Source organism: Ischnura elegans, chromosome 6 (genome assembly GCF_921293095.1).
Source record: "Ischnura elegans chromosome 6, ioIscEleg1.1, whole genome shotgun sequence".
Lineage (NCBI taxonomy): Eukaryota > Metazoa > Arthropoda > Insecta > Odonata > Coenagrionidae > Ischnura > Ischnura elegans.
This window is the reverse complement of record NC_060251.1, coordinates 102126245-102150950: the sequence shown is the minus strand read 5'-3', so window position 1 is coordinate 102150950 and position 24706 is coordinate 102126245. Positions and strand designations below refer to the sequence as shown.

Below are 24706 nucleotides of genomic sequence, written 5' to 3'. Positions count from 1 at the left end.
GGAGAGGAACCAGGAAGTGCTAGGCATGGTGGGGGAGGATAGGACATCCTCATGAAAAGTGGAGGAGAACGAGGATTTAGATGGAGCGACTAGTTCTGAGTTACAAGGGGATGTAAAATCCGTACCAGAGGAAAGGATGTTCGGTAAGCGAAAGGGAAAGAGGGGGAAAGTATTCATAAATAGTGGAATGACAGGGAATTAAGTGGGGTGGGAAGAAATCGATGTACCCCAGCACTATTCCCTAGCATCCTAAATAAATATTTCAATTAAAAAACCTTCCAACGTAGTGTTTTGACCTGTTGTACTGTATTGCTCAAAACTGCCTGTGTGTGTGATTATAAAGCTAGGTTAAATTGTATAAACAGGTGATATATTTGGAGTATCCAAATTATTTGATCTCAATAATAATTTTTTTGGTTTGCAAAAAAATAGGATAAAAAAATTGTAGAGATGAAGTTGAAGACGGGTAAAGGTTTTGGTGGGTGCCTTTTAGGCTCGGAGAGGGATTAAATAAGGGGTGGCTGGAGGACGGACCCCGCCGAAATTTTAGGAAAGACGGAGAAATAGTAATAGAAAAATGGAACTCCGAGGAAATTATTTGTTTCATCAGATATTATATACGTTTGGTATCTATAAACTTTACTGGTGCTTGAAATATCACATATCGCATATCCTCCTGACGTCTCGATATTAGTGAACCGTCTCTAAAAAGATCGAATTAATCACGTACTCATTAAAGAGATTTTTTTGTTCGCGAGCGATCAAAGGAATATCCAATACCTGAAGTTGTCTTGACTAACAATGAATTAAAAAGTGATTTTTTCATTATTTTATTCATCCGTTTTCACTTTTCATTCGTCATCAGTAAATTCAAAAAATTCTTTCTTTGTGTTATTTAGTTTGCTTGTCTTGCAGGTTCTCAAGGTAATTCCGCCAGGAAAAATATATACCGGCACCGGGAATTGAACCCGGGCCTCCCGGGTGAGAGCCGGGTATCCTAACCACTAGACAATACCGGAGTTGTAGGCGTGATAGCAACGTCTATTAAAAGTTACAGATATAGGACGATGTGGACGGTCATGCAGTTTAAACAAAGATAAAGGCATCGGAGCCGTATGTCGATAATATTTAAGGAATACACTGTATGGGCTTTTCGTGTGGTTCGACCGGAATCAACCAATTTTGGATCATAACCTTGAGTTGAAGTGTCGTCTCTGAGATTTGAAGACGGAAGTTCAATTTGGGGATGATGAGTGCATTTATGTGGGTTCTTCAGCCGCATTTGTCTGTTGCGAGTGACGACAGTGGATCTATCTTGTGGATTTACTAGGCTTCTCGAATCTGCCTTGGATAGAAGCGGCTAGCTTTCCTTTACCAATATTTTTGCCCTTTCAAAATCAATGCTGCAACCTACCTCACTACATGCGTGTTAAAAAAAATATGAAAAAGAAAACTTTAACAGAGACTAAGGCTATCCCATCAGTAACGCGCGGAAGAGAATGCAAGCCAATCAGCGTTCTGCGGAACGACGTAATGCGCTATATAAGGAGGCGAAATAATGCATCTTCGACCTGAAGACAAAAGGAGGATGACTTTCGAAAATGTCGTCACACGCAACAAACAAACTTAACAGGAGTACCCGGATAACTATTCAGATAGCACAAAGTAAGATAGTTACCCGTTTCTTATGGTTTTCTTACGGAAAAACATGATAAGCAGCTTACCGTAAGCTAAGGGGCTTATATAAGGCAAGGGTAAGAATTTTGGGAAGAATAGGTAAGGAATGCCGTCAAACATCCTCAGATTAACATAAGTCGTTTCTGATGGAGCGCCAAAGGCGGCAGATCAACGCACTACGTACGCATGCGACGCTGCTAAGAGCTCCGCCCGACATGAATTTAAAGGCCTACGGTGAAAATCAGCGAGTCTTTATAAGAGCTGACCGACTGATAACAGATTTTCCTGTAAATAGAATAAATATAACAGCAGCAAGAGACTTGCAGGTGAAGATATAAAGCATAAAGTTCATTCATCATGAACATCGTCGCAGGGTTTCAATTTGGGGAGGAATGCAGGTCAGGGTTATCCGCAATATGCTCCCTGACATAGTATAAAATAACTCAATTCCACGATATTTAATTTCTTAATTAATTTCATTATTTTCAGAAATGTGTTTCTATTTTTTAATTACTTTATTGACAGGCGTCATGAAAATACATATTTTCCTTCGGGCTTTGATTTGGAATTCAAATGCATGGTCAGGGACGGCAGAGGCGACGATCACGAGTTTTGGAGAAAAGCCTTTTGGTCCCCAGTGTTGTTGCTCATACTGAAAAAAGCATTGCCCAGGAACTTTGAGCTTTCATAGTCGCTTCTCCTATCGTGTACGTGAAAATCTATCATTTGATTCAAGATTAAAGGAGGAACACATTTGAACCGCGTTTTCCAAATATTTATTGTTACTCTTCTCGCAGTTTTATCTCATTCCAATTAAAACCGTATTCAATGAAACTTTATAGCAAAAAACCTTTGAAATTGCACGAATTTAATTTTTTTCATAAGATAATTCCGTATTTAATTTTATTTATGACTGCTTCCTTTTACTGCTGATGCAAAAGTTGATGATTCACAGCCAGTAATCAAGGTTTTTCTGAGAGGAACGAGCCGGAACGAAGTCTTTATTATCTTATTTGGTTAAAAGAAATTTTCTTACTAAGGGGGAATTCACTAACAGCGTTATGCCTTTTAACACGAAAACCTTAGATGTAATAGAGTTCTTCCAACTTTTTTTTTTCAAGAAAAAAAAATCCTGGTTAAGAGAATCCAATTATTGGTCCTAGCCTCCGCTTTATTTTCGAAATTCTCGACAAGAAAATCATGCTAGAGATCCTGTTCTCTTTAGAAATGGTGTATCAGTGGCATTTTCCATTCTGCCCCTCCATATACGCATCCATAATTATGTTCATTGTATCTTCGTTGCCTTTAACTGAAAACTTTAACGGCCACCTGTATATTACGTATTTTCAAAACTTATCCTTATAAGGAAGACGCAATTGATTCTATATTGTGAAAGAGCCGAGCTCCCGTTGATGTTCCATCAATTAATTGTTTCAGATACACTTGGAAAATTAATTAAAGCACCATCCACGTCATTGCCAGTATTGAAAATATAAATTGAGAAAAAATTGATTTAATTATCCTTAACGTGTAGCTTAAATGGTTTTATAGCGTGTTTAGAACCAATATAAATATCGATAACTCATTAGTTGCTTACCGTCCGCTTGGTTAATAATTTTGCGTTTGCAGGTTTTTATTTTCGCAAAGAGAAATGAATGGGATGGCGATGGAGTGGATTATCGCATCACTTATGTTTTTCGAGTTGTTAAACAAATCAAACTAGCTCCGCGCATTTTTATGTTCTCTTTGCATAGTAAACGTCCTCTACTTTAAGTTATTGAATAAGTCTTTTTCCTTGTTTATTCGGCAGCTTCACAAAATTACTTGAAAATTATATTTCTCTGTAAAGCTGCGTTAATGGGTACGGAAACGGGTATAACTTATAACATGACATGTAGTCATCTCATATCCTAATTTACTAAGCTGGATATTGAATCGTCTGAAAGAATGGAAAATCGAAAATCAATCGATTTTCGTAAAACTTCGTTGTAATTATCGTCACTTCAAAGTGTTTGCGTGGCAGATCGGATGGAATGACGAATCACTAAGGGTGTTCTTGTTAGCCTGTTAGTCTTGTTTGGCTTGACAGATGACTTGTTCTCATTGCCAAGCAAATATTTTGTGTTTTGTCACTCTTTTCCCTGCAAACAAACCCTCACAGCCTTGTGACGAGGAACTCGGTTAGAGCCCCTTCTTAAATTATCGCAAGTTAGCGGCTAGTGTCTAGCGGCAATGTTTCCCAACTTGGAAATGCAGGCATTGCGGCTTCTTGGTTACCAGCCCCATGGAACCATAACAATACTTCATTCTATTTGTAACTAGTTATTAAGTGATAATGGGTATGAGTGGTGCTTTTTAAAACTAATTAAGTCGATGGGAATTGACATGCCAGCTTAGTGCCTCAAAAATCTTATGTTAGACTAAAATCAAAATTTTCATTTCAATGCTACCGCTTTAATAATTACCTAGCCTTTTCTTTTCATTTCCTGCTGACTAATCGTTATATGTCATATTATTTCGCCTCTTAATAAATCTTAGGATCATTATGAGTGTACCGATAGAATTTCCTAATTTCATGAACTCATTATTAACTGATTTTAATAATATTTAGAATGGTATTCATTAGGAGAATATTTCGCCTATTGCGATGAATATAGTGCGATAAATAACAATTATAGACGTTGCAGGAGTATGGCAAAAGAGTAAGTATTTACCCTTCCCAAGTTATCATAAATACCTCCGCTCGTTTGATGGAGCTAATAATTTTCTCCATTCATGCCTTATGCGTCGTAAATTTTCTCATCTCAGAAAGGGTATTTTGATACTAGTTCACGCGTTTCCCTAGCATAATTAGGAAGACGTGATGCCATAAAATATCTGAATGCCACAGGAAACGCAGAGGCCCTTGGAAACTACTTGTACCCCTTACAAAATCCAGATTTTCGCGTCATAAGGGCAATTTATTAATCTTTTTTCAGTGGTTAAGGTAGTTTTTTTGAACTGTGACGAGCTTTTAAGAGCTGGGGAATTTTCTTGTCGAAAGTGGCGTACATTGGCTTAAGAGAGTGAAGAAAGAAATATTTCCTTAGAATGAAAGAAGGGGTGTCCTATTTTGTGATGCAGAAACCTTCATGAAATATGTCAGATGGTGAGAATTGGCTGTAAAAATTTTGAGACGTAAAAAGACGTCTAATCCCGCGAAGATATGCTTCTGAATTTACTTATGTATTGTGTATATTATTATCATGTTGAGCTTAATTCGACTCTGTTCGTTACTACTGTATTATTATTGTATGCTGACGAAGATCTAGGACTGTAACACCTAGTGTTTGGAACGGAGAGCAAAAATACATCGCAGCGCGTAATGCATGTTATTTTTCTCCGAATGCATTTTCCTTGAAAGTGGGAACAAAGCAATAAACTGTCAGATTATATCGTGCGCGATAACAATTTTTAAATCCGCAGTTACTCCGAAGTAATAGCTCCATTTTATAGAAGTTTCAATGTCAAGCGGTGGAGAAATTTTGGTTATTTTAAATAGGAAGTAATGCTCATGATATTTTCTTTTGCATTCTATTCCTTGCTACTCCCAATTCTTCCGTCTGACATTCTCTTCGCTTATACTTATCTTTGTCTTACTTCTTTTCTTGTGGGTAAAGTATAATTTTTAAATTTTAGATTCAATTGCACTTTGAAGAAATTCCATAAGTTACGACTGCAAAATTTAATAGTTTTTCCAACTTCGTCCAACTGATACGTTTCTGCTTGAACTTTTCGTCACTATGGGAGTGTTTTTTGAAATTTAAACTGTTCTGTTTGCCCTTGTTTAATTATTTTCAGCCATTCATTTGTAATATTTTAACATTATAAATTTGAAATTAGCCTATCTAAATATCTTCAATTGATCCTACTATGAATGACTGTTACACCGCCTCGACTACTAATTTTTCGTCCGCTACTCCGATGGACCAACTCTCTCCCTGTCTTTCCTCCTACGTGAACTATGTGTATGAATAGATTCTTCCGCTGAAAAGGCTTATTCTCGTCTGTTGACAAAAGCGTGTTTTGTTCCACTCAACGTCGTGTTTCTGGTTAGAGTTGCTATCCCTCACTCATTGTGTCGGGGGAGGACTTGACCCAGAGCAGCAACAATCGGAGGCTCTGAGCCAAATTGAGGCTTAGGTGTGTGAGTGCGTCCGGGAAAATTAGCGCATACTGCTGGGAGAAAATTGAAATAAATGCTTGAGATCTCGCGGTTGTCGTTGCTGAATTCTAAAGTAGACCTTCGGTGCGTGTGCTCCAAATTCACTGTCTCAATGATAACTATGTGGTACTGCATATTAATTTTTTGAAATCATAGAATTTGAAGGAAAGAGGGAGAGGAAGGAAGAGAATAGGATTTTTTGATAGAATAAAAGGGTGTAGGACATATTGTGAATTGAAGAGGAAAGTAAAGGAAGGGAGCCTGTCAATATGCTTATTAAGTACTCCATTGAAACCTACCTTAATCGGTAGAATAATTTAATAATAAAAATGATAATAATAGTAGATAGTAATAATAATAATGATAATAAATGTTAATTATTATTATGTTAATGATATTTTGCATAACACGCTCATCTATTTTGTAGTTTAATTTTAATAGGATAAAGAGGAGACCATGCGTTTCAATGGAGCGAGGTATTATAAGCCAGGTTATAAGGAAGAATGTTAGGAAACCAATGGAGGTGAAGGAAGAGAAAAGGTATAACAATGGAATGAAAGGGAATAGATTGGAATTCCTTGGGTTAGGAGAGGGAAGTTCAAATTAAGATTGGGTTACAGGTTCTCAAAAGCCTACATTTTCCAGTAGAATTCCTTTATTTAATTTCATTTAATATTTTTAGGGTCGCGTATGATAAAGAATTAGTGACGTAGACCTGCAATTCTATTTGGCAACTGTTTACGCGGTAGCGAACACGAAAACCTGAGCAAAATTTTCGGGGATGTCTCAGGTGAGTACCATTGTCGCGATTTGATGCATTGGTGTGAAGTGAAGATGGCAAACGTGACAATGATACGTTAGCGTTGAAACACGTAGATATGGTTTGCATACGTGAGGTAAAATTGCTGCGGATGCAAAATTAGCAAGATTCTGCTTAGTATGTAGTTTGCGGTTCACCTAAATCTCGTCTGACAAGGTTAATTTCTGTTTAAAATAATTTTACTTATAATTTACTCGCTTTAATTTTTTTTTCTTTACCGCGTATTAACTTTTTTTGAACCTTTTTGTGCCGATACATTTTTAACGCTTTACTTTATTTCAATCTTGATCCCCAGGGGCAGTGGCCGAAAATCGCCCTCGCATAAGCGTAATGTGTCCCAGCCAACATAATATTTTATGCAATTCTTTGTTTGCCTTCGTATATGCAACCATGGCACCCTTTTTTCTCTTCAATGGCTGTCTATCAAACTCCTGCGGCCTTTTCCTATCCTATTTCCTCAGGCCTTCAATTTTGAACGTGGAACTTTTCCTTGTCTGCCTTTTCTTTGAATGTTACTCAAGATTTTTTTCATCGAGTTTCGCCTCCATTTGTACGCCTTCGTGGCGAGGGAATTTTCCCCTTATCTTTTTCCTCGAGCGAGGTGGCCTGAGGGAAAGAAACTTGTTCCCCTTTCCTGAATATTTGAAATTCACCCTATTCTACAGTTTTTATCCCGCAGGGACTCCAAACTTAACAGCCTTCGAGCTGAAGCACCAAAAAGGTAATTTCCTTGAATTTATATTTCTTCGTATGCTTAGCCCAAGTAATTAAAGAGGAACCATCGTTCACACTCGAAAGTCTACCCTGATTATAACGTAGAAAATTGATTATCATGTTTTGTAAATCAATTTCTTTTTTCTTTTCCTTAACCTCAATTTATTAGTGTTGATTAATGACTCGGAGTATAAGACAATAATAAAATAAAAAAAAGAAATAATTGTACATAAATGAAAAAAACCGTTACAATAATCTTTCAGGTCTTCATGCATCAATTTAATATAATCTTTCATTAGCCCCGATTATTTCATAGACCTGAAGAAGATATAAAAAATATCGAAACGTTTGCAAATAGTTTTGCACATCATTCTTAGACCTGAACTCCGAGACGTTAATTAACATTATATTTTTATGAAAAAAATTCTTTTGTCATTCGGCATTCATAACCAATATCAGTCATCAATAATCCCAACATTTTCCACTTAACTCTTTTAACACCTACTTCTTTCACACGTAGGTATTACTTGTCTTTCACATCCTTCAATACCCTTTCCATGTATTTCTCCCGAGGTCTTCCATTTCAGTTCTTGCCATTAACCTGCCCCTTAACGATTGTCTTCATGAGTCCATAGTGCCTTAAGATAATGTCCGATTGCATAGTTTCCACTTCTAATTAAATTTTTAACAATGCTTTTTCCTTTTCTCCTATTTTTCCCAGGACTTACTTATTGCTCACTCCGTCGATCCGTTAGGCTTTATTATTATTCTACAGTACCACATTCCTAATGCTTCCAGGCTTAATTTCTCTGCGGCTATTATCTACAATATGCACCATATAGGTAATGGAAATACTTGGAATGAAAAATGCTGGCTGTTAGCGTAATTGCTCATTTCTTGGATAAAAGTTTGAATATATGCCTCACTTCTTGCAACTTTTCATTTAAAAGTTTTCCGAGCATTAATGATTCTAAAAGTGCAACTTGCAAATCAAATTGAGGTCCTCAATGCATTAGAGGACCATACTCTCCCATACTGATCGTTAAAATGGTTATCAACCTAGCGGAACCTACCTCGACATGAAATCAATGCCTGATCATCGGATAACCGCACCAATTTAATATCAATACTTCTTCTTCTACTCCTGCCTACAGCACAACCCTTGCCTCCATCACCTTCTTAGGTGTACCAACCTTTTTTATTTCTCCCTCTGTGGTAGTCTTCGATGTAGCTTCCCAAGTCTCTTCTTTTGTCTCAATGCATTTCCCTTTCTTCAATATCTCGACATCTGGGTCCTTCCTACCTTCATAGTGAAATCATCATCACTGTCATCAAGGTGGATTCAGATATTGTAGCACCTGCCGTGAAGGTTAGCTACTTCTCTCTTAAACTGGGACCGACTGGCTTGCTGCTGCGAACAAATAGAATGAAAATTATCCCCTCGACCGTAGCAGAACGCTGCCAAAGAGGTGTATGTTTCTCTTCATACTCCTATCCTATTATTTTTTCTGCTGTACCCAAGATGGTAAATCTGACTGGAGGAAGCAGCAAACTTTATAATTTTTACTGACCCCGTGATCACATTGTTCTATCATTTCCAGTTTAGGCCTCCCTATTGTTACTTACTGCGCGGCTCGTAGATTTATTTTCACTTTCATTATCTTTTAATTTAACCTAAGGTATTCTATGAGGTGGGAATATTTCCAATTTTACCAACTTTTTCAATCTTTGCCCTTCAGTATTTGTTCAATTTTCATTAGAGGTCAGTATTTGTGGCTTTTTTCTTCTAAATTTTGTCTCCTTTGAGGTGAGTTTTGAAGATGAATATTATTCTCAATAAAAGTTCTTAGTTTATTTATTTTTTTGTATTATATCCTCATTCCATAATTCCTGTACCGATTATAATTTCCTAATATTAAGGCATTATTTAATGATAAGATGCGGTTACTTGTTGAAATATTTCACTAATTTTATTGTGAAAGAAATAAACTTGTTAATTTCCAACGAATTTTATTTTTTTCGGCCTAGGATACAAAGTTTTTTCGCTATCCCTACAACCTTGGTAGTGAAACTCATGAGTGACACTATTAAGGTACTATTTCATTGCCACGCTACCGTGAAGGCTAACTACCTCTGTTGTAAACGGGAGCAGGCAAGAGGAAGCAGAATGGTGGAGAACGGTTGTGAAGAAATAGGAGGATAGTTTTACACACGTCCGTAGAGTGGAACGTTTCGTTGGATCCCTTTCTTCATCTTCCTCCTCCGCTCATTTTTTTCTAACGTCCCACTGAGTGTTTAAACTCACCGGGGAAAGCATCGAACCCTGCGGTACACTCACAGCGTCCGTTTGCGTGTTGGGGTGAAGGGCAAGGCGTGATTCGCGGAGGTGAGCACGCGGTGAGGTTTTGCGCGTCGAGTTTCGGAAAAGAGATGGGGGAGAGTGAAAAAAAATGAAGATCTAGGAGCGTAGCCAAGTGGTGGTTGTCGTCATGTCGCCGCCAAGGGCGCATCCGAGCGGATCTTTGCTCCCCCACCGCTCGCTGGCTGTTGAAAAACTTCCCCCGCGAGGCTGCTGGGGTGGGTGGCTGTACGCAGGCGGGCGTCCTTTTTAAAGGCGAACGTCCGAAAGCAAGAAGGGTGCACGTGAACTCTCCAACGGGGTCGACCGAACTGTGTGACGGTATGAAGGATATATATTCACATAGCAAAATGTATCTACAAAATACCTATAAAATATCTACGTCTTTTGATAATATCTAGAAAATATCTTGTAATAACTTGCAAGCATCTTCTAGACATATTTTATATATCTGAATGTCCGCTTTTCCTATGTCTACTAGATGTCTTGAGCAGATATTTTATAGACATTCATATTCAAATAGGACCCACAAGGAAAATTCAGAAAAGGAATGACTCGATTATAATACGTTTCGGTATAACAAGTTTCTTTTTCAAACGACAACCTGCCGGCGGAGCAGAAGGTGAGGGTAGGGTGTCTTCTGGGGAATCTACCTGAATACGACGGTTGTGCGGAAAGTAACCTCCGGTTTTTTTATAGTTAAAACACAGAAGTAGATACAAAATTTTTATAATACACATATAAGGTATACGACTTTCCTCTACTAATGGACATAGTTTTCATGAATATTCTAGCACTTATCATTCGTGAGGGGAAGGCCAAAGCAGGGAAACGCTGAAAATGTATGATAATAGCGTCGTACTTCTATGTGGTTGGTCGGTTTTTTTTTTGGAGTGCGACATTTCCATCATCATCACTGGTCAGCGTTCCTTAGATAGGTTTGACGCAGCTGTCCATTCAGTTTTCTTTTCAATGTTATATAAACCGAAGATTCAAGTGTGATTGAGTGGAATTTTTCCATATTAAAGTGAATATTTTCAATCCAACGCATTTATTCTCTTTTACTACCGTTTTCACCTGTTTTATATATTTTATTCAAGGATTATAATTTTATGAAAATAATTGGCAAATCACGCAAGCTTCGCGAACTTTCAGGTTTGATTACGCATGTGATATCGTGTGTACCTTAAATGATATTCCTCCTAGTATTCCTTTTCCGTTATTGCCATGTAATTTTTCCTCGACGATCCTTATCCTTCACCAGGCCAACATACCTCAAGATATGGCCAATTAAGTTCTTCCGCCTTCTTGCCAAGGTTTTCATAAGGGCTCTCTTTTCCCCTACTCCTTTTAGGACTGCGAATATTTCACCAAGGAAAAATCATTTGCTTAATTATTTCTCCTCTAAGGAATTTTCGTACTTGGACGAGGACGTAAACGTGGACTTGCAGGTGACTCAGAAAACGTGCGTCGCTGGCTATTCCGCGATCTTTCCGGTATTTATTTGGTTAATGATGAATTATCATTTTTCTGAGCAAATGTTTCGGTCTTCATGTAATACTTCTATTTTATACTTCATCCATAAACAGAGCTTCAGAAAATGTTATTCTTCCTTTTTTTGCCATCGCTGGATTAGCATTGTTAAAAAATTATTATAGAAAAAATACTAATTTTTATAACTAGTGTAAGCAAAGAAAATTGAGGAAGTTTTTCTTAATAAAGGGAAAGCATTTTACCCGGTTGTTGCAATTTAACGGGTCATCTTTACAACGAGCTTGTTGTATAATTAAATATTTTCTTTTACAATTAATTGAATCAATGTTATGTGGCATTACTTTTTAGTCTTACATAACATAGGTACGAGAACGATTTTTAACGTCCGCGTACTTCTAATTATCACTGACTTCAAATCTTGGTTCGATCGTTGTTTGAAACAAGTGACTTTTATAACTATTTTCCCTTTACTATGAAAAATATTCTCGAATTTGTAGTATATGGGTTTAAGTGAGTTTTTAAACTCTGCTAGCTACATCATCTTTGGCTAGTAGCTACTTTGAATCTGGCTGACTTGATTATGCATGTGATATCGTGTACCTTAAATGATATTCCTCCTATCTACTCCTCTCTTTGGCGAAGTTTGCGCGGACTTTGGATGCGAACTTTATAACCAACTTAGGAGGTTCTCATAGATGGCGAGGCCACAAACCTGAAAGTTCGCGAAGCTTGTGTGCTTTGCCAATTTTTTCATTAAATTATCGCCATCCGTCAGAAAAACAACGAATACTCATTGGACATTTTCAAAAACGTGGAATAATCTCTTCAATGGTATACGATGTAGCGATAACACATTTTTGGCAACTTGGTTTTCGATGTAAAAATTCTTGACATATAAAATCAACAGATTTAGGCGTTACTTGGTATAACGATGAGATATTCATGGAATTCTTAACAAATGGTTATTTAAACTCGTTTAAAACCTTTCTAGAGCATACTTTGGAATAGTACAATTAATCGGTCCGTGATACGCCAGTCAAATTTTCTTCGTTAGCCTGTAATTTATTATTTCCCATATAAATATTTCCGGCACGGCATTGCGCAGGTTAGCTATGAAAATATGTGGAAATTGCGAAAATGCGAGCTTGGAATTAGAGCATGAGCTATTTTAACGTCTCGCATCCACAAATTCTCGCATGCGTTCAAGCAATTCACCTCTTTGCATGACAAAATTTTGATTGCGCCTTCGTACTTACGTCAGAGTGCCTAATAACGTGCCCCATGTAAAACGGCCTTAAGGAAACAGTAGTTTTCACCTTCAAGGTCAAAGGGGTAATAGGAAGAAAATCATATTAATAAAGGTATCAATCATAGGTGTAGATGTGTACTCCAATTTTTTGGTAACACCCACTGTCATTCATATTTGATTGTAATCCTGTTGACCTCGAGTCATACCATGGGGTCAAAGGCATTAGCTGGACTGTTCGGATCACAAGGTGTCTAATCGTAACCATGTGAATTAATCTTACGATGACAGATTCCTTAGAGTTGTAAAAGTGCCTTTTGTCATCAATTCATCATTTTAATGAGCGTATTTAGACGTGTTTTCTTCTTTGGGCAGATAATAACAATCTTACTAATGAGATGACAAGCGTTGAAACAGGTCAGACGAAACTTCTGTTCGTCATCTTAACATTTTTTGTAGTACTGTGACAGGATTATCCAAAACTTACTTGGCTTCTCAGCGTAAGCTAATTCTGTATCGTTTCCGGACGCCTCCAGATTTCTCTTTGTATTTACGACGTAAATATTTCCAGCATAGCAACAGACGCCTTCAGTGTAAAAACGTTTGCTGCTAGTGAATATTTATTTAGTGATAATTCCACACATTTAATTAACACCTTCAGCGATCTTGGGAAAAGCGAGGCTAAGACTTCCTGCGTAGGAACTTCTAGACCAACTTATGAAAATCTGAAGAAGGATATTCACTTTGGGGGTGATTCCTTCCAAACAGAATTACATTAACTAAAATAATAATCATAAATTACTTCGAGACGTGGGCGTGTATAAGAATGGAGAAGGAGAAATGGACGGAAAAGAAGAGGGACGATGAAGTGCTAGACATGGTGGTTGGGTGAGGAGAGGCAACTTATAGATGAGATGCGGAGGAGACAGAAGTTATGGATGGAGCGAGTACTTAGCTGGGAGAGGATGTTGAAAACAGTGTTATAGGGTAGAATGTTGGGTAAACGAATGAGAGGAAAGAAGAGAATGGTATTTTAAGATGGAATGAAAGGGAGTTGGTCTTATTGTGAATTTAAAAGGGAAATCCATGAAGGGAAGGAAGATCGCCAGATTACCTCTTAAATACTTCGTGCAAACTTACCTTAATCGGTTGAATACTTTAATAATAATGCGTTGATATTCTAAAGGAGTAGGTATTCAAGGTAATTACTTCGCTCTACGGGAGAAATAATGACCTAGTTAAAATAGTATCAAATAACACATTGATGATCATGTGTAGGATTGGAATTGAAGATTTTTCGGCCCGTTGGTTAACATTCTGCCTACTAGACCACCAAACTCCCCATATTTCTCATATGCTTGTGCCATCAGTTCCTATCTTAATTGGTAGAATACTGAAATAATAGTGATAATAATAATAAATAATAATAATAATAATAAATTACTCCCTGCTCATTCCATAAGGTTAATCCAAAATTTATAACTGAATCCTCCTCTTCAAAAGCGATACATGAGACTCTAAATTTCAATTGCTAATAATAATAAATTACTACCTACGCCTCCAAGTTGGTTAAGCCAAAATTCATGCCTGAATCCTCCACTGCCGAGGCGATTCATCAGCTTCGCCGAGTCGATGCGTAGTGAAAACCCTGTTTCCCGATCGATTCATTTTATCGCCACGCATTCGCTGGTCTGTCGTAACTGAAAGGGGGAGAGGGCTAGGGTGGATAGTAAAGGATTCTATGGTTCGTGGGAGCAGAGGATCGGAGAAGACGGACGAAGGAGGTAAAGGGGGAGAAGGTTCGTCTTCATTGGGATTGAGCCGTGGGCCGTCCACGAAGAGTTGTCACTAAGAGCGGGAGGGAGTTTATTGATCCCCCACGGGGGAGGGGGCCGCGGAGAAGAGCGGAAAAACCTTCGGGACGAGCGGATGGCTGTGAAAAATAAGTGCGTACGTTACAGCGCACTCACATATACTATAGGTACACCCACCGGCTGACCTTTGGTGCGACCCGAGAAATCGATAAGAAACCAGAGTGAAGAGGTATGTTTACAGGCGGAATAGACTAATGAGAAGTCTGTTCAATGAGGATAAACCGGGAAACCATGCAAAGACGAAAAATACTTCGTAAAAACACAAAAAAACACTAAATAAAACGTTTTATTTAATTCCACTGTTAAAAGTTTTCTTTATTGCACAAATCAAATTAACAAAAATCACAAACGCAATTGTCCTGAGTAATTACTCACGAAGAGAAATGGGGAGCGACGACGCGTACCAGTACTTCAGAAATGTACTTAATACAATTTGAAAACACAATTAAGAAGTATTCAGGACGAAAGATCGGAAGCGTATGACCTAACACTACTATTTCCATGACGTTGCTCCCCTTTTTGTTTATTTTCGCGTCGTCAACGATAATTGTTTTTTTTACGATTATTTGGCTCTCATTGTTTTCTCCCGTCGTCAAGGAGAATTTTTACAGCTTTTTACTGTTAAAATTGGTTAAAATGGTATTCCCACGCTACGCATGTTTTATCTCTTGGAAATTGCTAGTGGATAACAATAAATTTCAATCATCATATGCAGCGATGTGTACATATGCGCAGGTACCTTCACTCCCACTTGGAGCGCCGTTTATACCAATAAAAACTGATTACACGTATTTTCACATAATCATGAAATCATGCTAAAACTAAAACTTACTCATTTCATCTCAACTCAAGTAAAGTCCATTTTCTTAAAAATTTCGGAATAAGTCTTATTTATTTCACTCCACCGCCAGCCGTTCAACGAATTTAGCTTTTATACGCTGTGTACATTTCTTGGATAAAGACCATGAATGACTTGATCTTTCTATTGGTTCTTGCTATAATTCGTGCATGTGTGTAAAAAAAGTATATAGATTTCAGTTAATGTGTAAATGTCATTTTGACAAAAAAGGTTAATTATTTGCGACATGCAATGAAAGGCAAGGTAAAAATAAAAAGCTTTTTTCCATACTTTATCAGTTGTTACCTATTAGCGAATCAATACTGCTATTGGAAAAAAGAATTGGTTTGAAAATAGAGCTACTGTTGATTCTAACGTCTGGAAAAGTACTAAGTGGAAACACATTCTTTTACTAATGAGTGTGCTAAGCGCTTTAAATTTGTCTACGATCAAATCATGTAGCATATGAGAGCTATTTTATTAAATAATTACGAAAACATTTACCAATAAATATTTACAAAAAATAGTAAATAAGCTTTTCATTTTAACTACTTAGCAGCGGCGGAAATTCCTATAAATTCTGGATAGTTTTTAGATAGATAGACTCTAGGAATTTCCTATTTCGCAGGTATTTATCATTTTTGCTTCGATTTTTTAGCGTTCGATTTCGTCGCATAATTTATGCATATAATTCCGCCCAAAGAAATGACAATAAATTTAGAGTATCCACATTTTTTTGACAAGATCGACCCAGATTTCGAGTCATATAGCCATTTTTGAGGAGAGCTCTGAAAATTAATGTTGAAAATCAGTGTGTTATCCAAAACCTTAGACGATCTTACTGAAAGTGAATGGAGAATATACAATTGTTACTTATCTGGAAATAAACACCCCCACATTCCCCAGAAAAACATTGAGTTCAATGTCAACTAGACGTTCTTATAATTACATTTTAGTTCAAAATTATGTCGGAGGAAAATAGTGCCAATAATAAATAGTGCAGTCTTTACTACTGCATGCGTATCAACTGATTATATTTTTTAAATTATAAAATATATAACATGGTATCGCAATTATCTCACTCGAAGTCAACTTCCGGTATCATAAAATTCAAGATTCATGGGGTAACATGGGAATTCTCTGTAGTACCCATTCACAAACATTCGTACATGCTACCCGAATTTGGCATACGGAGTACGCCGTGTAGTATGTAACCACTGAGTTCACATGTGCGTTGGCGGTAGCATACAACTTAGGGTGAAAAGTAACTTCGGGAACTTCTGTTGCTGCGAGGAATGAACATACCTCCGTGCCATTTATGGTTTGTACTGAGTTTTATTGAATGTAGATACATAGAAAACACCAAATACAGAGTCAAATTTTTAGTACGGTTTTAAATCGCAAATTATTAGTGCTGCCTGACTTCAAAGATGGAACAAACATATTTCTGTGAAATTTTTAACTAACATATTAAGCAGTTGGTGAGAAATTGAGAATTGATATTCGATATCCTGTTTGAAATCAAAGGAATGAATTGAAAAGGGCTGGTAATCCCTAAAAAAATAAGCAGCCCAATGTGATGACGACAGGATTTGTCCTAAAAAGAATTAACAACAAGGATTGTGATGGACGAATTAGTGAGGGAAAAAAATTATGGCAAAGTATAAGTAGAACACAGAAAAATGGCATGAAAAATAAATATCAAGAGATGAAGGGTTCATCTTACTCCACTGGGTTTCTCCCATCGCTCTCCTCATATATGCGTTTTTTCTTGGTGGCAAATGTTTCTCACTTTTTCATAGCATTTTTCAGGGAAATTTTCCGGATTACGGCTAATTTTTCTCGTTTAAAATTTCATATATACCGGTCGTGGATGGCATCTGTTGCAACACCTGCTTAATTTCATCAATATTTTGACGAACATGATTAATTTGTATTTGTATTTGATCGGAGGGACTTCCTTATTATTATGATCAGAACGTAGGCATGCCAAGCAAATTAATCCCTCGAAAATTCAAATCATAAGTCCCCACCATTGCATTTTTCATCCATATTTGTTGAAAATACAATTTTTACGATTTTCATTATTTATATTTTAATGAATCAATCAAATTGAAACTATTAAATCAGTGATATTTAGGAAAATAAATGTCTAATTTTTCTCTTACGTATTATTTATGAGTTTTTTAAAGGACATTATAAAGATGAATTAATTATACAAACGTTTTAATCGTTTGAATTACCTGTCTGGTTTCTTCAGGCGTGTTATATCCAAATTATTTTTTGTCATGGTTAAATGCTTCGGTGTAACAAAAAATGATTAAATTTGTAATGTTTCCGATTGAAGGTTAATAGTTCTGCAACATATACACCATCTGCTACTTATACAGCTTTATTGAACACATATTAAACTTGAATAGCACATTATAATGGATAATTGACCTTGGTGGAATAAACGTATGCTGAATTATTAACGCGTCATGAGGCAATGTAGCTAATCTGAATGCGATCGTTTCCTTTAAAGGACTGTTAAATGGCTGCGCTGTCTTCAACCTTTGCTGCCTTCATTTCCTGAGGACGTGCGGAATAGACGGAATTGAGGAATTACGAGTCACTGCATGCAGTGGCGTGGTGGCAATATACACAAGGGATTACGAACCTCAGCCCCGACGAAGATTGTTGCACTCCCCACTGGAATATACCTTCCCAAGGTGCCTGTTTTGCTCACCGCCTGAGACGGCGCTGAAAAGAATCGGATCGCATCCACAACGCGGCGTCGATACAAGTAAGAAAAGTTCTGATTCTAACGTGTATCTAGACCAGGATTTCGCAGTAATTAGGTCTCTGCAGACACCTCTGCTTGAAATGGAATTAGCGAAGAGAGTAAATGTAGGAGGCCCCAGTCCTTCCCGTAAAAGGTTGATTTATGCTGTCAACATGCTCGTTTTTTAAAATTAGTTTTCAAAAATGTTCGTCGCGGGGCGATAACCAAAGTTCGCATGTACCCTGATTATTCTCAGTATTTGCTGCCGCGAGGAGTTGTGTTGAAAAGTTTACAGATCTGCAGATTTTAAAATATCAATGACAGATTTCAGTTATAACTTCATATTGAACGAAAGCCCTATTTATAGAGTATTTCGCTGTGAAATTCGGATCGTTCATCGGATTCGGATCGTCAGCGTTGCGAATGGCGACTTCCGTAAACACATTTAAATGTGCGGTATGTGATATCACATTTAGGGCCGGTTTTGTAGTGTCTGTTTTAAGCTAACCATAAGATGATAGAGCCTTCAACTTTACCTATGGGTGGTTGAAAGTTCCGCTCAGCCTCTGAATGAGATCAAACTTCACGCTAACCAGAACTTTCAGCCAACTACCGGTAAAGTGAAAGGCATATCTTTCTATAGTTAGCGCTGACCAGACATTATTAAACTGGCTATTAGTGTTCGACTGAATTCTATAGTGATTATCATCATCACTGGTCAACAATCCTAGGATTGGTTTGACGCAGCTCTCCACTCAGTTCTCCTATCAGCTAATCTTTTCACACCTACGTATTTCTTCTCTTTCACATCCTTCTTCACTTGTTCCATATATTTTGTTCGAGGACTTCCTTTTCCGTTCTTGCCTTCCACTTGTCCTTCGACGATTGTCTTCATTAGGCCATCATGTCTCAAGATGTGGCCTATACGGTTGTTCCGTCTTCTTATTAAGGTTTTCATGAGGCTTCTCTTCTCTCCCACTCTTCTTAGGACTTCCTCGTTACTAACTCGTCTATAGTGATAGTCGTGGAAATTAAATACGCACCATCTCCATCTTGATAACAGTTTTATCCCTCCCTCGGCGCCTTTCCAATAGCCAAATTAAACGGTAATTTAGTGAGACAGTTTTTAGACCACATTACACGTTGCTTAAGACTCATATTTGCCACACATCTTTCATCGTCCATCGATTATCATATGTTAGTTAAATAACACATTGCTATATTTCCTCTGAATTTCCGCAGAATATTCCAATGTCTTATTTAACTGGTATTAATAACTTTCATCACATCGTACCACATATCATAAAAGATTATCATTTGGTTCCATCCGCGATTCAAGTGTTAATGTTGCGGTACACTTATATGTGGACCTTCAATTCGCACCCACTCTGAAATTTACCGTGTCTGAACTTTGGGGAGCACTTCAATTCGATGAAGGGCTGAGGAAGAGGTTTTCGTAGGAATCTATTTCTGACTCTCATAGTCTTCCCTCCGCATTTCTCGAGGGGAAGGCGTATCTTGAGTGTAAGAGAGGAAAGAGGTTCTCACGGGAAGCCGTCACCTTGATCGGAGGAGTTTATCTGGGGCAGGATGGAGCGAGTGTTATTTAGAGTGACCATCAAAATGTCCTTTCCGCGTCTGGATGTAAACAATGAGCGAGGCTTCCCGATCAACGTTCGCGTCCATCTTTGCGATCCAGCCCAAGAAGAACAGGAAACGTCGAATAGCGCCGGCAGGGGGCAGTACGGTAGCCAGAAATTTTGTTCGAGGGGGGTGCAAAACCAAGAGGGAAATTAAAAAAAAACAAGGTACGAAGTAGTGGGTTTTTAACTAATTATAACGGTTTTCATAAACGAAAAAAATTCAGTTTACAAAAAATCTATTGTAAATTCATCATTTTTTAACATTTAGTTTTCTTTTATGAAGCAAAGCAATTGTGTTTTTATATTTCGGGGGGCTCCAGACCCCTCCCCTCGCTACACCACTGGCAGGGGGTTAGTAAAAGGGGAGCAAGGTTCCCCACCCGAAATGGGAAAACAGAGTAAAAATTAAATCCCATTGCCTTAATTAGTTAAATAAATAATGATCGATGGCACGGCCGCAATATGCAATGATACTCTGTTAAACATATAGTTTTATTTAAATTAAAAATATAATGGGGTGTCAATCTTAAAAATGGATTTACTTACCCTTACATTGCTATTGGCCCCACCTACTATTATGGCCCCACCATCGTAAGGTATTACGAAGAACTATGTGCATGGATACGTGCGAGAATGAGAGAGAGGTAAATCTCAATGGCTCTCATCACCTTAGCTGAATTTGAAGGATATTCTTGACGTTTTCTCACAGACGCGATTGCCTCTCGTCACCGAGGTTACGCTCCATGCTAGAGTTGCTGATGATGGTCCCCTCAGGAGCGAATATAAGGGAGGAGACCCACGAGGCCTGATGCCACGACCTCTCCCTGAAATCAAGACCTCCATACACCGCGAGTACATCACGGCTACAGACTCATCGATGTGTTGAGATATCACGCTAGTAAATGAATATGACACATTCCTTCTAAATAGGGTTGTTTCCTGTTATTTTTTTATTGCCTAAATAGAAAGATTATTATTCCTAGAGTACGTATTTCACGCTATTAGATTTTTAAATTACCATATCTATTTTTCGCGATTAAATAAAAAGTGAAAAATTTCAAGCGCGCGAAAACGCGGCGGCTAAGTAGGAATGATGGGAAAAGTCCGTGTGACGTATTTCTGGTTCCCCCTGCTTCCTTGTGAGGTGACCTTGGGGCGAGGCTTGAGCGCTGATACGACGCAGGCTGCTAGCAGGTAGTGCTTGGCTTAAATAGGGATTATTATTCCCCTATCAAACGAAGGAAACTTTCCGAACTTAGGTATTTTTAATGTGTGATTATTAAGAGATGTTTCCCTGAGCTCTGTGCCTCATGCATGCATTGGTAATATCGGACGATGTAATACTCCTATCTACTCGTATAGAATAGAAACTAGGTCCCTGTGACGTCACGTGGAGTGGCATCGCATTGGCGCCAAACTGGCCTTGTTCAAATGAGGTTAAAATTGACCGTTGCCATTCGTTGAAACTGGGATTTCTAAAACCAAATAATTTGTATATTATGAATACACTAATGGTGGGTAAGGAATCGCAATCAATGCATTTCGTTTTCTTTGATGAAGGAAACTACCCTATTATCAGATCATAGACAGTAGCTACTTTAGCTGGCCGATTAATATGGATCCCCGCTCTTCCCTCCATAAGAATAAAAATAGGCATTGATTCATATCCGCCACTGAGTGCGGGTTTTCTTTAACGTAGTGATAGGGAAAAAGCACCATCAGGAAAGCTCCACAACCCAGGAGTGACCATTTCTCTTGCCCGAATTCGGTCTCATTTTTTTAGAATTTTGCTGTTTTCAAACCCAAATTTCCGAATTTTCGTTTACGGCTACGCACAGCATAATTTGCAAGTAAACAGTAAATTCAGGCATTTATTCAGCGTTGTTGAATGTACCCATAGGCGGATCTAGGGGGGGGGGGGGGGGGCCCGGGGGCACGTGCCCCCCCCCCCAGTCCCTTAAAAATATGCAAGATTTTTAATACGGTCCCATTATCATTACGTTCTTTTTCTATTACGAGGAATCCTTGTGCCCCCCCCCAGAACAAAATCCTGGATACGGCCTTGCTTGTCCCCCCCAGAAATAAATCCTGGATCCGCCCCTGAATGTACCCCATTATTACAAAATACTTCAAATCCTAATAATCAAATTGAATAACCGATGAAATACAACATTACCAATCATGTGTCTCCGAGCATCTCTAAAAAAATAATTTTTATGCGCTATCGAACGGCTTCAACGTTGAAATTCCTCAGATAACTTCATTAATTATTTTTTGAGGATTAATTATGAGAAAGCAAGGGTAAAGACCATCACCATTAAGTTGCTCGACCCTTTCGAAGGAACTTGCTCTCATCCTCGACACACAGAAAGTTATAATCCTTGGCACTAGTCGCTGTTGTCTGTCTGATATTTACTGAAGGACATTAGTCTGTTTTCGAGTTATTAACCGTGTTATAAAATGTTACGGTAGAATTTTGCGGTTTACCGTGAATTATTTCATTCATACTATGCATATTTCGTGTTTTGCATCAGATTTTCGCTATCGCGAAAAATCGTCTCAGGCTAAGGGCTACAGCAGCACATTATGTTCCAGTTTTTCCTCAAAGCTCTTGTTTTCCAGATAGATTTTATTTTATTATGCTTAAAATATCTCTTGCAACGGACAGCTAAATATAACATATTTTTTAAGCCCGAAAACCAAAGTAATATTTACCATATTCTTACTGGCCCTAGCAAAAACCCTGAAACCCCAACCAAAAACCCCATTCGGCAGGAAAAGGCGCGTATAAGTCTTCCAGTGTGAAAAGAGTTGATAACTACAAAATTTTGACGTGAAGCAAAAATACCTACGCCTGCGTACTAAATAGAACTGAGTCGCTACTGAGAATGTCCATTTTAATACAAAATTTATCCATTCTATTTTTTTCTCTCTTCAACACGTCGGTCATATTCGTAAAAAATTATGTCTCCTCATACATTTCACTATTCGCGCAGCTGGTCCCGGCATCAACCGGAACCACTGACGTCACTCCGTTTATATTTTCACCGGAAGAGCGTATGCACGACAGCTAGTTGATTCGAGTTCGCATGTGGAGAGAGAATCATAAGTCGTGTAACGTTAGCGGTCGAGGGTGAGCTCTTAATGAAAAAGTTGTGATGTTTGGACCGATTATTGCACGCCTCTACTCTGTACATGATGTCTTCAAAGAGCAGTTTGTGAGACATAGCGGGTAGACTCTCTCGCGGTCAAGGTCGGCCCTATCAGGTGCGGGGCTAGGGGTGAACCTTCAGTGCGGGGCCCTTCACTTAAAATATTAAACTCTATAACCCATCCACAAACTCGAGCATTTTGAATCCCTACCACTCTCTGGCTAAGTATGTGTTCCCCTCCCAAATTCAGACTCCTTAATTACGCCGTTATGATACCTTGATTCAAAACTATCGTATATTTTAATTTTTTTTCACGAACGCGGGGCCCCCCAAAGCGCGGGGCCCGGGGCGGTCGCCCCGCCCTAAGGACGGCTCTGCTCGCGGTCTCTCATTAAGTTTTTTTAAACTTAGTACCGAAGGTTGGTTTTGGTAATTGAGGTTAGAGCTCACCACTGACGAAGCCACAGGCGTGTGAACTTCACAAATTCAGGGTAGGAGTCCTTTTCTTTTCCCTTGGTGTACCCCACAATTCGAGGATTTTGTTTGGGATATACGAAGGCTCCTCTCGGGATAGAAGAGAAACAAATTTTTGAAAATATATGGATGGTAAATAATCATGATAAACAACAAACGTGAACTTCGTTTCAGCAGTAACGCTCAAACGCTGTAAATAAAGTTTCTTAAAGTTCATTTATTTGGATATAAGCGCAGGCGGGTGAGGAAACGATATGAAAATTATCTTTCCTTGGAACACATTTAACTGACCGCACATTCCTGAATTATTTCTCGTCAATTACCAAATTTAAACCTGCACACAAATTTGCGACTGTTCAGAATATTCTCCCGAATCTTTACCTCTTTGATAAAGACCACTTTTTCTTCGTCACGAAGAGGAATACTTTTTGCTCCGGGCAGAACTCCCTCTTAAACACTTCCCGTTTCCTGCGCGCGGCAGCAAAGATAAGGAATTTCTTTCCATTATCACATTCTATTCGGGAAGGCCACGGACGTGTATAATAATCACCGGGGAATTGTTTCTGGAATCGTGGCACGACTCAGGGGCGGATTAAGTGCGCGTTTCTGAGGATTGGCGGTTCACCACTCTTCTTTGCGCCTTGCAGGCATACGATGCCTCTCTACCAAATTGGTGTTGAGGAAGAACTGTTCGCCGCGGTCCGAAAAAAAGTGTACACCATTTTAATTAAAATTTTATGAAATATGCTGTTCATTTTGCTGTACATAACGCTCACTGAAAACAGACTTTCATGTTACATTTTTTGGAAATTGTATTTGAAATGCCGCATTTTCAAAGATTCTTACGGCATTACATGTCTAGCATACGGATATTGTATATTTAAGTTATGATATATATGTCGTTTTGACAAAATGGATGTCTTGTATGATGGCAAGACAGTGTTTGCGAAATGTATGTGCTATGAATTGCGAATTTTCAAACCTCATTAAAAAGTAAGGAGCTCAGAGTAAGCGAAACGTTCTGGGCGCAGTGTACTGCATTGACTAATTGAAAAATTACGTAGTAAAATCATGCTTATGATGGAAGGATTATACTTCTTCTTGGCAGAGTGACTTTGTCATCTGCTTGATCCAAAAGAATACAATCCGTATTCAATTAAACCCAGCAATCAGAAAAGATGGGGAAATCATACGAAGGCTTTTCAGAAGAATGGACGGTGAAGTGACTGAATGTAAGACTAGAATCCGGACTTGTGCATGAAATTCATTCACTCAGAATTATTAGGAAAAATATTTTTCGGTCGCTATGATAACGGCCCAACCGTGCTTCCGGAGAGTGGAGGGGGGACGGGCTTCTTATTGCTCCCCCTAATCACAACAATTACCGCTTATCAGGCCCGGAACTAGGGCGGGTAGAGGGGGCACGTGCCCCCGGCGGCGGCAGAAT

General features: G+C 38.4%; 1 protein-coding gene and 1 non-coding gene across 3 annotated transcripts in view; one reads left to right on the top strand and one right to left on the bottom strand.

Annotated features, from left to right (window-relative positions):
* The window catches only part of LOC124161274 (E3 ubiquitin-protein ligase MARCHF8-like), a 125682-nt gene that overhangs the window by 66196 nt on the left and 34780 nt on the right, over nucleotides 1-24706 (top strand). For both annotated transcript variants that reach the window (XM_046537563.1, XM_046537564.1), the window contains one exon: nucleotides 17751-18011. The gene's annotated coding sequence lies outside the window, so the exon portion shown is untranslated. Of the gene's footprint in view, nucleotides 1-17750; nucleotides 18012-24706 lie in introns of those variants that run through there.
* Trnae-cuc lies at nucleotides 948-1019 on the bottom strand. Its single transcript has one exon. It is a non-coding gene; the product is annotated as a tRNA-Glu (tRNA).